The sequence below is a fragment of the Crocuta crocuta genome, unplaced genomic scaffold (genome assembly GCF_008692635.1).
Source record: "Crocuta crocuta isolate KB4526 unplaced genomic scaffold, BGI_CrCroc_1.0 scaffold334, whole genome shotgun sequence".
NCBI lineage: Eukaryota > Metazoa > Chordata > Mammalia > Carnivora > Hyaenidae > Crocuta > Crocuta crocuta.
Window position 1 is genome coordinate 1,777,583 of NW_027533260.1, and position 13,896 is coordinate 1,791,478.

General features: G+C 50.6%; 1 long non-coding RNA gene and 1 pseudogene across 1 annotated transcript; one reads left to right on the forward strand and one right to left on the reverse strand.

Moving 5' to 3' along the window:
* Positions 1-4,400: 4,400 nt before the first annotated feature.
* Positions 4,401-5,127, reverse strand: LOC144217732 (small ribosomal subunit protein eS6 pseudogene; annotated as a pseudogene).
* A 1,673-nt stretch (positions 5,128-6,800) lies between these two features.
* On the forward strand, positions 6,801-13,804 carry LOC144217445 (uncharacterized). The gene is made up of 3 exons (XR_013330913.1): positions 6,801-7,016; positions 9,428-9,529; positions 13,746-13,804. It is a non-coding gene; the product is annotated as an uncharacterized LOC144217445 (long non-coding RNA).
* Positions 13,805-13,896: the final 92 nt, after the last annotated feature.

Genomic DNA, 13,896 nt, shown 5'->3' on the forward strand with positions numbered 1-13,896 from the left:
GGACCCCAAATATTGCATGGGTCAAGGAAGATAAAGTTAACACTCGCATTCATAGAGGACAGAAAATACTCAGCTCCAGTCCATTGTGGTTGCGGTGAAATAACAGCCCAGTGTTTTCAGACCTTCAGAGTTGGTTGTTGTTGTTTTTAATGTTTATTTTGAGAAAGCAAGCGAGCCGAGGAGGGTCAGAGAGAGTGAGGGAGAGAGAGAATCCCAAGCAGGCTCTGCGCTGTCAGCACACAGCGCAGCATGGATCTCACGAAGCTTGATCAGATCTCATAACCTGAGGGGAAATCAAGAGTTAGAGGCTTAACCCACTGAGCCACCCAGGCGCCCAGAGCTTCTGAGTTTTCAAGGGAACCCAGAAATTAAATTTTTTAAATGTGAAATCTGTCCGAAAGTAGTATGGGCAACTAAGTTTTTCAAATACTAAAGACCGACCCAAGACACGTTTTGTTACCATTATGAGGTGACAGGGAAACATCTGGGGCTGAGTGTTGCTTATATTTTTTATGCTAGAGATTGGCAAATAAAGTTTTAAGTGTAGAACTAGCTCACCGGACCCTAACTACATTTCCCAGAATCCTCTCCTCCCCACAACTGGGTCTGTTGCCATAGATACTACCAAACCACTACAGTAAATGGCAGGAGAGTGTGCACTTAAAAGAGCTGGACTCCAGCATTCCGTTGCCAGGATACCGGTTTTGGCACATGCGCAGTAGAGAGCACTTGGAATGGGGCGATTTGGGAGACGTGGAGCAGAAGCGCCAACCCAAAGGATTCTGGAAATGGTACTTTCCGGCCTCCTCTCCCCCCACCCCGCCCCCCACCTGCCCACGCGGACGCCCTTCGTTGGAGGTAACAGATTCTGGTGGCCTTGGTGACGTCGCTCCGGGCACGCATGACGTCACCCTCACTAAGCGCGCAGGCCGGGGGCAGGGCTACAGCAGAGAAATCAAAGATGCTCGACCTCGCGTTTGTTTTTTAAGCTGGTGTCCTGACCCACGTCCACTCCGGCGAAGACTCTAGCCTAGGGGTCTTAGGTTGGCAGTGTTGTTCACTCTACAAGTCCAGCTACTCCCAACCTTCCTTGGAACAGTGCACAGTAACCGGATAAAGAAATTACAGTGTGATGAATGCTCCGGGAGAGCACAGTCTGGGGCCGGAGAGACAGTTATCAAATGATTACAATACCATTCTTATAATATCAGCGCTAGGTTTCTGGACGTTCTTGTGGAATCCCTGGAGCGAGCCGAGTTGCCTGCTCCAGCTGGGCTGGGTGGGGAGAGGGGAAACGTTCCCGTAGGAATGGCTGTAAAAGCTTGTTGCAAGTAACGTAGTTTTCCAAGAGACAGAACGTTCCTGACAGAGGGAACAGCATATACAAAGGTCAAGAGGTCGGAACTATTAATAACTTTTAAAAATAACATGTAATGTTAATAATACTGATGGCAAACATGAAGGTGATGTTTTCTGTAACATACGGGCTTTTAGATATTTATTTATTTATGTTTATTTCTGAGAGAGAGAGTGAGAGAGAGAGCAGGGGAGTGGCAGAGAGAGAGGAAGACAGGATTCAAAGCAGGGTGGGCACAGTCAGCACAGAGCCTGATGCAGGGCTCAAACTCACAAAATGTGAGATCATGACCTGAGCCAGATGCTTAACCAAGGAGGCACCCAGGCGCCCCTACTTATTTATTTTTTAGAGACAGAGAGAGCAAATGGGAGGGGAAGGGGGGAGGGACAGAGAGAGAGAGAGAGAGAATCCCAAGCGGCTCTGTGCTGTCAATGCAGAGCCTTGATGCAGGGCTCAAACTCATGAAATGTGAGATTATGCCCTTAGCTGAAATGAGTCCTACACTTAACAGACTGAACACCCAGGTGTCCCTGTAACATACTGTTTTAATGGCTTTACTTATATCAACCTATTCAAATCTCATTTATTAAGGTAATTATTATCTCTCCATGTACAGTGGGGGAACGGAGGTACAGAGAGGTTGATGACTTTCAGTGTTGCACAAAGAATAAGTGGTATTAACCACTATGCTGTGTGGCCCTTGCTACAGGGTCCTAGAGTAATTGAGCCCTTACTACCTGCAAGCTCTGTGCCCATTGTCTTCTATACAACATCAAATCTTATTGGACCAAGGCCCTACCCTTTTGACCTCATTTGAATTTAATTACTTCCCAACATGCTCTACCTCTAAATAAAGTCACATTAGGACTTCAACATATGAATTGAAGGGACTCAAACATTCGATTATAGCACACTCCCACATCCCACCCTTGCATGCCAGCCATAAAGAGCTATTTATATCTCTTTCTTCTCTCTAGGCTTCTGTTTGCTCTATTCCCTTTGCTTGGAACAGCCCACCTCATTCTCTGCATTAATTGATCACATTTATGTCTCTTAGCCTATTCGTTCTTATTTTCCAAGTTACAGCCAAGTTGAGACTTCCTCCAGAAGTCCTCCATGATTGCCCAGACTGGCTTGAAGACCCTCCTCTGTGCTCATACAATGCCCTGGGCTATATCCATCAAGCACACATATTACACTAGGTCCTAACTACCTGTAACCATGTCATATCAATTAGCAAATTATATAATAGCCCAATATCAAACCATCCTTGCACTCCTGGACATACATCTTCCAGCTCCGACTGTAGGGGTCAATTTCTTACAGAGGTGTTAGGCGACAGGTGACACTGAGGCAAACAGGGACCAGATGCCCAGAGATATCGAGTAATTTAGTGACATAGTCTCAATTCATTCAGCAACAGTTTAGATGGGGCCAACTGCTATGTGTCCTGTGGACTTCAGCTACAGGGGAAACTTGGGTTAAATGGACTCTAACGGCGCCTCTTGTGGAGGGCAGTTAAAAGACTCTAGCTAAATTGGAATATTACTGGAATATTACTAAATTGGAATAAACTGGAATATTACTGATGGTGCCAGTACAGCCAGACATTTCTCAGTACCAGGGTTCTCTCTGGCCCCACATCGTACTCCCAGACTCCATTTCCCAGCATTCCCCCGCCTGTAGAGACCTTAGGCCCCGAGGAGCGTGAACCCGCAAAACTTTCTGGGAAATGTAGTCAAACTGTGAAGCCGAGTTTAAAGAACCAGGGTTTAAATAGTTCCGAGACAGCAACCGCGCAGGCGCATTCCGCGGCCCGCCAGAGGGAGGGAAGGCCTGGCCGCCCAGCCGTCACCCGCGGGGGGCGCACAGGTGAGTCCCGACCTGGCAGCCCGGAGCCCGAGCCGGTGGGTGTAGACCATGCCAGGCAGGTTGGCGGGCGCTCAGGGGACGGGGCCGCGTCGTGCCTGGGTGGGCGCTGTGGGCGGCGTCCCGCCCCCTCCTATCAGTCTCTAGGCTGCCCCAGGGCGCCTCTGCCACGCACCGCTTGGACTACCTCAGCGCGCGGGAATTGGGCGCCTGCTGTTTGCCCGAAGTCAGGAGGGATACTGTGTGTTTCCTCGCTTCGCAGGTCAAGAAACAGACCCCGTGGCGTCTCCCTGGTCCCAGGGGTCGTCCTGGGATCACACCCTGGGATGTCTGACACGAAAGCCTCCGCGTACCAGGAACAATCATGCCCTCTGCCTCGGTCCTCCTTATCCTGAGCGTGTTCTCTTTTCTCTGGGTCTCTCCTCTCTCCCTGATCTCTCCCCACCACCCCTGTCGCCCTCTTCTCAGGACACTTATGATTGCATCTAGGACCCAACCCAGATGATCCAGGATAATCTTCCTGTGTAAAGGCGCTTACTTAATCACATCACAGGTCCATCCCACAAGACATCTTTTTAGGGCCATTATTCAGCCCACTGCCTGGTCTGTGTCCAGGCCTGCCTCGCCCACCGGGCAGGGAGCCCCTTTCGGGCGGAGTTGCATGTCACCCATCGTTCTGTCCTCCCATGAGCGTGTCACCCTCACATAAGTCTCTGAGCATATTTGGAAGGCAGCTATGCTCACCACTATATCACCAACGCTGCTCGAGTCTCCGAGCATATTTGATGAATGAGCGGGGGTGACCATAGCCTGAACAAGTTTTCTCTGTCAGAGATTTTTTTTGGGGGGGGAGGGATTTTTAAGCTTTATAATCTTAATTGCATTTTATTTTTTTTTTTTGAGAGAGAGAGAGAGAGCACATGTGGGGGAGGGGCAGAGAGAAAGCGGGAGAGAGAATCCAAAGCAGGTTCCTGGATGTCAGTGTGGAGCCCAACATGGGGCTCAAACCCACAAAACCATGAGATTATGACTGGAGCTGAAATCAAGAGTTTGACGCTTAACGGACTGAGCCACCCAGGTGCCCCGGAATTTTTAAAAAAATTTTTAAATGTTTCATTTATTTATTTATTTATTTGATGTCTGATCTTATTTATTTGTTCCTCTTACAACAATCTCATTTTTGACTGGCCTCAGACTTTGAGGTAGAAGCTCTCAGAGAAGACAGCCTCTGTCTCTTGGCAATCTGTTCTTGGCGTTTTTCTTTGGCCTCTTTGGCCAAAAGCTTAGCATATTCTGCAGCCTCTTCTTTTTTTTCTTTGTGCGCTGCTTCTTCAAAGCAATGTGCTGACGTTTGTGTTGGAGGTCACGGGGAGTGACACGGTGCTGAATCTTGGGTGCTTTGGTTCAAGGTTTCTTACCTTCTTTGTTTAGGGGCTTTTTCACAACATACTGGCGGACATCGTCTTCCTTTGAGAGATCGAAAAGCTTGCGGATTCTGCTAGCTCTTTCGGGCCCCAGGCGACGAGACACAGGAGTATATATCCTTCTCCCCGTTTTTCACGATGACCCAGTTGAGAACACTGAGATTGGCATCCACAATGCAACCCCGGACAGATTTGCGCTTTCTTTCTCCACTCCTCCGTGGTTGATAGCCGGAATGCCCCTTACTCAGCAGCAGATGGACGCGGCCACGGGTCAAGACACCCTGCTTCATGGGGAAGCCTTGTTTGTCATTGCCACCGCTGATTTGGACCACGTAACCCTTCCGTTCTTCCCCTAAAGCATCAGCAGAAACTTCTGTGGCCATTCGCTTCTCATAAAAAGGTACGAAGTTTTCGTTCATCGTCCACTTCAATGAGTTTCTGGCAGCCAGTAGCCGGGAAAGAGATGTTCAGCTTCATCTTGAGGCTGCCTACCACCTGTGAGTTGCCACGAAAAAGAGCTTAATGTTTTATTTATTTCTGAGAGAGAGACAGAGACAGCATGAGCAGGGGAGGGTCAGAGAGAGAGGGAGATACAGAATCTGAAACAGGCTCCAGGCTCTGAGCTGGCTGTCAGCACAGAGCCTGACGTGGGGCTCGAACCCACGAAATGTGAGATCATGACCTGAGCTGAAGTCGGAGGCTTAACCGACTGAGCCACCCAGGCACCCCTCTAGCTACTTCTTTGAGAGCTGTTGTGTGGGTGCAGTGAGCTCAACCTTATTCCTAGTGGTCGCTGGTACGGAATGGGGGCCTCAGGCAGCCTATTCTGAGCCTTTGCTCCGTCTCTTAGGAGACCAGGGCCCCCACTGCCACGAGGCCTCTTTGGGAAAGTGTTTGTCTGTCTGAGCCAGAACTGACCCCCCGTCTGCTCCAGTCTCCTCCTCCAGCCCTGCAGACGCAGGCCTCGTCCTTCTCCTGGAGGCACATGCGCAGGACCCTGCAGTGGCCACCAGGACCCTGATGGCTGAGGACCAGGTGAGTCTGGGTTCCCCAAGACTCTTCCCCAAGATGATTTTGTGGCCCCTTCAGAGAGCCATCCCCATCTCTGCCCGGGGCCTGAAGATCTTCTGCCCCTCCTAATCCTGGGGGTGAGGCTAGTGTGGGAGGAGCTTTGGGGCTGGGAGTATGGGAGGAGAGGGGACGGGGGCAGGATGCTCTGAGCTGGGACACAGTCTAAAAATCAGTCATCGAAAGCTCGGGAGTTTTTGGGTTGCCAAATGAAGAGGGCATTGGATGGTTTTGCTCCACCCCCAAGCCTTATCCTTGGAGTCAGGGATGGGAATTTGGATCCAGCTCGGGTCTGGGATGGAGTGCCACGCAGGAGTCGCTCTTGTACACAGTAGCTTGATAGTTTAAAAAAAAAAAGTGTTTCTTAGGGTTGCCACATACAGGTATGCACGTTACGCACTGCACAAGGACGCCTCATCTCAGTGGCAGGATTTACATCTTATACCTCACACACTGGTATATTGTGGCAATTTTTTTCAGTTTATTTATTTATTTATTTATTTTGAGAAAGAGAGAGAGAAAGCAAGTGGGGAGGGGTAGAGAGAGAGAGAGAGAGAGAGAGAGAGAATCACATGCTGGCTCTGGGCTGTCAGCACAGAGTTCCATGCAGGGCTCATACTCACAAACCATGACCGGAGATGAAATCAAGAGTTGGATTTATTATAAAAACTTTCCAGCAGATAGCAGTAAAGAGTCACCCCAGAAAGGAACTTTCCGCTACCTTCTTCCAAGGTGCCTCTGGGCTAGCAGCTGCCTTAGACTTTCTGCATGTCTGCAGGCCATTTTTTTAATTAAAAAAATTTTTAGTTTATTTTTGAGAGACAGAGCATGGGAGGGGGAGGGGCAGAGAGAGAGGGAGACACAGAATCCGAAGCAGTTTCCAGACTCCGAGCTGTCAACACAGAGCCCGACGCGGGGCTCGAACTCATGAACCGTGAGACCATGACCTGAGTCAAAGTCAGATGCTTAACCGACTGAGCCATCCAAGCGCCCCTCTGTAGGCCATTTTTACTCAAGCGACTGTCTCAAATCAGCTGAGTCAGTATGTTACAGCCTAGAATGTTCCAGCTGGTTCAACCGCCAGCAGTGGGAGGCTCTTGACCCATGACCTCTCCAGCCCCAGAGTTCTAGAAGGATGGGTCCCTCCACCCTGTAAAATTGGCCCTTATAGGAATCAGTGACCTTCAAGGATGTGGCTGTGGACTTCACCCTGGAGGAGTGGGGCCGGCTGGGGCCTGGCCAAAGGGAGCTGTATCGGGACGTGATGCTGGAGAACTACCAGAACCTTCTCTCACTGGGTGAGGCCCCGCCCCCTTCTGCCCTCATCTCCTTTGTGCCCACCCACTGCTTAACAACTGACCTTTGCTGAGGTCACATGGTTCCCTCTCTGTTCCTCTAACTGGTCCTTCCTGGCTGGGCTCCTGCTGTCCCTGTCTCTCCACCGGCTTCTCCTTGAGTCCCAGCGTCCCCAAGGGCCCCCTGTCTTTTACGTGTCCTGCAAAATCTTCAGCGTGTGCCTCCACCTTCTTCTCACGCTTTCCTGGAGTGCGTGTCCCAGAATCTCGGAGCCCCCGTGCTCCTTAGATGTTCATCTGACTCCATCTCAGGATCTTTCCAAAGCACTTAAATGCTGTCCCTCAAGTGTGTCTTCCTGGTCCCACACGGCCGGCCCGCCCGCCTCGTGCGCCCCTGCAAGTCCCTCTCACATTTGTTACCCTGAGCTCAGCATCTGCACACTGACCTGCTCCAAACCTCCGGGNCGCCCCCCACCTCAGTAGCCCGGCACGTCCTCTCTGCCCCTCAGCAATCTGTCCATCGCCCCCCACTCCGTCCCTGTAGTCCAGCCCTGACCTGGGCTTGTCCTCACCCCCTGGCCCTACTCCGGCCTCCTCAGTGGTTTGTCCGTCTGTCCGTCTGTCTGTCTCTCCTCAATTTCTTTTTTGGTCCTTCTGTCTTCCCTTTTCCGTGGAAGCAATGGTGGCTTGAAGGCCCCTTCCTGAGCCATCCTCACTTGCACACGTGCATCGGACAGACTCGGCCAGAGCTCGCTTCAGCCTCAGGGTCGGGGCCCTAGGCAAGCCCCCAGCTTCGGGTGCGTCTCTGGGGGGCCCCACGGGCCTCAGATGTAGGTGTGCTCACAGCCGAGATTCCTTGCAGCGAAAGGACACAGAACACAGGCCGCAAAGGGATAAGGCACCCAGGGCGACATCTAGCAGAGACCAGCGCAGAGTCCCTTCCCCGTTGAGCCCCACAGGACCTACAACAAGATGTGACATCACGTGTGAGGTGTCGTCCAACAGGGATGCTTGTTAGAGACCCCGCCGGCGCCCGGGGTTTCGCTGAGGTCTGGTCCTGCCAGCGGCCTCGGCCTGGCACGTACTGAGCTCCAGACTCCCCGAAGGAAAGCCGGTGGTCAGCAGAAGCTGCCCTCTTTGCACAAACAGCAGCCTCTCTTGTCGATCAGGGAGTACTGGGAACCCTCTGGAAATCCAGCTTCCCAGACGCCAACCAAGGGCAGCCTTGTGAGCAGGGCTTTCCAGAAGGAGCCGGCAACCTGCTGTGTGAACCTTTTCTGCACAACTTGTGGGTACAGAACGAGGTCTTTCGGTCTGTCCCCTGAGGTCCAACTTGATGCAGCTGGTGGCCTCCCCTGAGCTCACAGTGTCCCCGCAGACCTCTGCCCACCCCCCCATCTCAGGGACAGTCGTGCACCATCCTGGGCACTGCCTTTGCCAGCTTCAGACCCGTGCATGGCCTGGCCCCTGGCGGCCTCCTCCATCTCTCTGTCCGTTCTCTCCCTTCCTCGCTTCCCCGGTGGGAAGAAGGTTTGCCTCCTGAGGCGGGAGCTTGTCCCCTCCTGGGAACGGTCAGTAGGGAGACGCATTTCCCAGGGCTGTGTAACAAGTCACCGCAAAGCTGGCGGCTTAACACAGCAGACATTTATTCCCTCACAGTCCAGAAGCCAGATGTGCAAAATCCAGGTGTGGGTAGGGCTCTGCTCCCTCCGAAGGCTCCGGGGCGGAGTCCTTCCTGGATGCAGCTTCCAGAGGCCCCCGGCATCCCTTGCTGTTCCTTGCCTGGTGTCCCCATCAGCCCAATCTTGGCCTCTGTCTTCACATGACCTTTCCCTTCCGCGTGTGTCTGCGGGTCCCTCCCTAAGGGCCCGCTGGACCTCGCCGGAACAAATTACCTCCGCAAAGCCCCTATTTGCCAAGTAAGGTCACATTCTGAGGTTTCTGTGGACAAAATTCGGGGGGAACACCATTTAGCCCACTGGAGGAAGAGAGAAATCAGTGATCTGCAGAGACAGCATAAAAAAAGAAAAAGAAACAGATGAGATTAACTTCACTAATACAGTTTATTGCACCCAATCTGTCCAAAATATGCTCTTTTTGGTACGTGTCACAATTGTAATTGTAATCATTAGATTACTAATGAGATGTTTTACATCTTTCTCCGTAATAAGTCTTAAAAATGTGGTGTGTATTTCACATTGAACTTGAACAACACAGAACCAGAGCCTTAAAGAGTGACGTCAGGGCTCAGGCTCTTTCTGGAATATAGTAGGTACTCAACAAATGAGTCTTACCTTGACCAGTAAAGCTTCTAATCATTAGGCACCCAAGGTATGCATCTCCCTGGCAGACCCAGGACCTGGGACCCAGCCCTGAGGCCTCCCTGTGACTGGCCAAATTTGTGCCTTTTCTAGGGGTAGGGCCTCCAGGGTCCAAACCCGACGTGATCTGCCGTCTGGAACGAGGGGAGGAGCCCAGAATGGAGAAGAGAGAAGCCTGGCAAATTTCCTGTCCAGGTGAGTGAGGATGTCCAGGAGGTATGAGCCATCTTCCTACCTGGTCTGTCACAATCAGTGACAAGAGTGAGGCAGCACAGGCCATGATGTGGGCATTGGGTTTGAATCCCAGCCAGACCACTTCCTGGCTCTGTGACCTTCGGGCAAGTCATTTTGTCCCTCTGTGCCTCAGTCCCCTCATCTGCAAAATGGAGTCAATAATAGTACCCAGGGTTGGGAAGAAGAAATGAATTAGCACGTAAAGTGTAGCCCAGCGCCTGGCGCACGGTAACCCCTGGTCAGAATAGGCTAACGATGATTATTGGTGATTGTTTACTGGGAAGCATCTGTGTAAAGACCCAGAAGTGGGACCCGGCCTGACATGTTGGGGAACAGGAAGCCAGGTTTTGCCGCCACTGGCTCACAGCTCCATGAGAGGAGAGGGTTGAAGCATCTTTGTTTCCGTCACTGTCTACCGTCTTGTGGGTGGGGCTTGCCCCCTACACCTCACCGCACCCTGTCAGACCCCCCAGTCCTGTCCCTCTGCCCCCCTAACTTTTTCCAGTCCCCTGTGCTGTCTCCCACAGCCCCGCTCCGGCCTCAGCTTCCCTCGGCCAGAACCTCACCCCGGCCTCCTCCCTCGCCTCCTGGCCTCCAGTCTTACGCCCTCCAGTTCATCTCACACAGCCTCAGCGGGGTCTTCCCACACCGGGAGCTGATCCCACTGCTTCCCTGCTCATAGCCCTCCCGTAGCTCCCTAGTACCCCTGAGAGCAAGTCGTAGCCCCTCAGCCCGGGGCTGGAGGCCCTGTGTGGTCCGGCCTGTGCTGTCTCTGGCCTCCCCTGTCATCCCGGTCCACCATGGCTCTACCCCACATCCTGACCCCTTTGAAGCACTTGTCCCTGTCTGCACTTTTTTTTTTTTAAAGTTTGTTTATTTTGAGAGAGAGTGCATGCATGAGTGGGGGAGGGGCGGAGAGAGAGGGAGAGAGAGAGAATCCTAAGCAAGTTCTGCACCTTCAGTGGGGAGCCCATTGCAGGGCTCAAACTCATGAACCATGAGATCATGACCTGAGCCGAAACCAAGAGTCGCACAGTTAACCGACTGAGCCATCCAGGCACCCCTCTACCTGAAACACACCTTGAATGTGTGTTCCCACCTTTGAGCCTTCACACATGATGATCCTTCTCCCTGGAACACTCTTCCCAGCTTTGTCTTCCTGGCAAACACCTTCATGTTCCTCAAGACGAAGATTATAGATCGCCTCATCCAGGAGGTCTTCCCTGACTTCCAGGCTGAGTGACCTGCCCCTTCTCAGTGTTTACACAGCTCCTTGGTGGAGCTGCTATTACTGTGTTCATTCCTGTTGTAGTTAAGAGTATGGGCTTTGGAGCCAGACTCTCTGAGTTCAGATCCCTGCTCTGCCACTGACGGGCTATGTGACTGTGGGTAAGTGACTTAATGTCATTTCCTCATTTATAAAGTAGGGATGCTACTAGTACCCACCTCACTGAATTATTTTTGAGGACTAAATCAGTTACTAGATAGAACAACCTTAGAGCAGTGCCTGGTACCTAATAAGCATTTAATAAATGTTACCTATTGCAATAGTAATTGTTATCCTATTACTAATATCGTGATTACCTGATGTATTAGTCTAGACTCTTTTGCATGTAAAGAATCAAAAGGGCTTAAGTAAAGTTGATTTTTTTGGACCCATGTAAGTGGAAAGTGTTGTGGTGTAAGACTAGGTATAGATGAATCTAAGGCCATAGTAAGTGGTGTTGTCAGGACTCACTTGTTCTCTCTCTCCTTACCTCATTCCCCTCATGTGTTGATTCTGTCTGTTTCTAGCTTCAGTCTATCCTCAGGCCTTTCCAAGTGGCAGTCAATATTGCTCCCTGTGGACTCAAACTTATATTCTGCCTAGCAACACCTTGAGATATCAGTCTCAAGGAAGACTCTGATTGGCTCTGTTTGGATCTTGAACCAATTATCCTGGTTTTGGGGATAGAGTATTCTAACTGGCCCTCCTGGGTCTCATGCCTACTCCTTAAATGGGGGTGGGGGAGACTGTGATTTACAGCCCCACCAAGACGACATGGAAAGGGGAAGAGTGGTTCTTCAAGGGCAGGGATGCGATGGAGACAAGGAGGGTGTGTCCAAAATGTCTAAATACAAGGCTGCCCCTTCCCCTCTCTGAGGGCAAGGGTCAGATGTTTGTTCAGCACGGAGGCCTGTACCCCCAGCACTGTGGTTAGCAAGTAACAACTATACAGTTAATAGGTATCCCATGGGGGCTCCTGGGTGGCTCAGTTGGTTAAGCATCTGACTCGATCTCAGCTCAGGTCACGATCTTAAAGTTCATGTGACCGAGCCCGATGTCAAGCTCTGTGCTGGCAGCGTGGAGCCTGCTTGGGATTCTGTCTCTGCCCCTCCCTCCTTCTCTCTCTCTCTCTCTCTCTCTCTCTCTCTCACACACACACACACACACACACACACACACACACTCGTTCCTTCTGAAAATAAATAAACTTTAAAAAATTAAAAACCTGATGGGCATGGAGGAGGGCACTTGTTGGGATGAGCACTGGGTGTTACATGGAAACCAACTTGACAATAAACTATGAAAGAAAAAAAATTAAAAAACGTGTATTAAATAGGGGTGCCTGGGTGGCTCAGTTGGTTAAGCGTCTGACTTCAGCTCAGGTCATGATCTCACGGTTTGTAGGTTCGAGCCCCGCATCGGGCTCTGTGCTGACAGTTAGCTCGGAGCCTGTCGCCTGTCTTCAGATTCTGTGTCTCCCTCTCTGTCTGGCCCTCCCCTGCTCATGCTGTCTTCCTGTCTCTCAGAAATAAATAAAACAGTTAAAATTTTTTTAAAAAATTGTATTAAATAGGTATCCATGAACAAATCTACTAACATAAAAAAATCAGTCCCCTTCAACAAATCCAAAATGGCTCTGCTTCCTGCTTATCATCTCTTCTCTAAACTCCCCTTTCTCCAGATTGCGAGATTGTGCTGTAAATTCTCACATACATTCAATATTTATTGGTATCTTTTGATCAAATTAAAGTCATTTGTGTTCATCACAGAAACATTGAAGATCTAAAGAAGAAATAAAGCAGAAAATGGAAATCTCCCCATTATCCTGCTTATTTGTCAAAAAAGTTACTTTTATCTGATTTGATTTGATTTGAATTTAGAGAGAGTACAAGCGGGGGAGGGGGGCAGAGGGAGAGAGAGATAGATAGAGAGGGAGGGAGGGGGAGAGATCTTAAGCAGCCTCTATGTTCATCATGGAGGGCTCCATCCCACGACCCTGGGATCATGACTTGAGCCGAAATCAAGAGTCGGATCTTCAGCCGACTGAACCATCTTGATGCCCCTGCTTTTAACATTTTACCCCAAATCTTTAGTTATTTTAAAATTACAAAAGTGTATAATAAAAGCATGAATAAACCAGACACAAAAGGAGACACATCGTATGAGTCCGCTTACATGGGGTGCCTAGAGTAGGCAAGATCATAGAGCCAGAGTGGAATGGTGGTTGGTGGGGGCTGGGGAAGGGACACAGGAGTTAGTGTTTACTGGGTTCAGTGTGTCAGTTTGGGAAGATGAAAAAGTTCCGGATAGTGGTGAGGGCGGCACGACAGTGTGAATGTGTATATGCAACTGGACCGTACGCCTATAAACGATTTAAATGTTTTATGTTGTATGTATTTTATCACAATCAAAAAATCAATGTAATAAATGAAAACCCTCCAGCCCACCACACACATGCATACACAGATTCACATGTACATAAACAACAAAACTCAATCCTATATTTGTATTTATATTTATATTTATATTTATATTTATATTTTGAGGCCACAACAAGAATCTGTCTCATGTCTTTTGAAACAGCAACATAAACTGTGAAACTGTCTTTTTCTTAAATTTTTATGTTTATTTGTATTACTGAGAGAGCGAGAGACAGAGTGCAAGCAGGGGAGGGTTAGAGAGAGAGGGAGACACAGAATCCGAAGCAGGCCCCAGGCTCTGAGCTGTCGGCCAAGGGGCTCGAGCGAACCCACGAACCGCGAGATCACGACCTGAGCGGCAGTCGGACGCTTAACCGACCGAGCCCGTCCCCCGCCCCCGAGGCGCCCCTGGAACGCGTAGAGCCGGTGCTATGCAATCCGCTTCCTTTGTCCCGACCTGGGCGCTCTTCACAGTTTCTGTTTCTTCCAGACTTGGAGCCAAGCTCTGCACCCGCCCAGGAGGCACTGGTGAGAAAGAGCCTTTCGCAGGAGGCCGCTTCCGCCGCGGCCAAGGTGGAGGGGGTTTGGGGGGCGCTGCGCGGAGTCGCCGGAGGGGGGCGCTCCTGGCCGTGCAGAGGCCG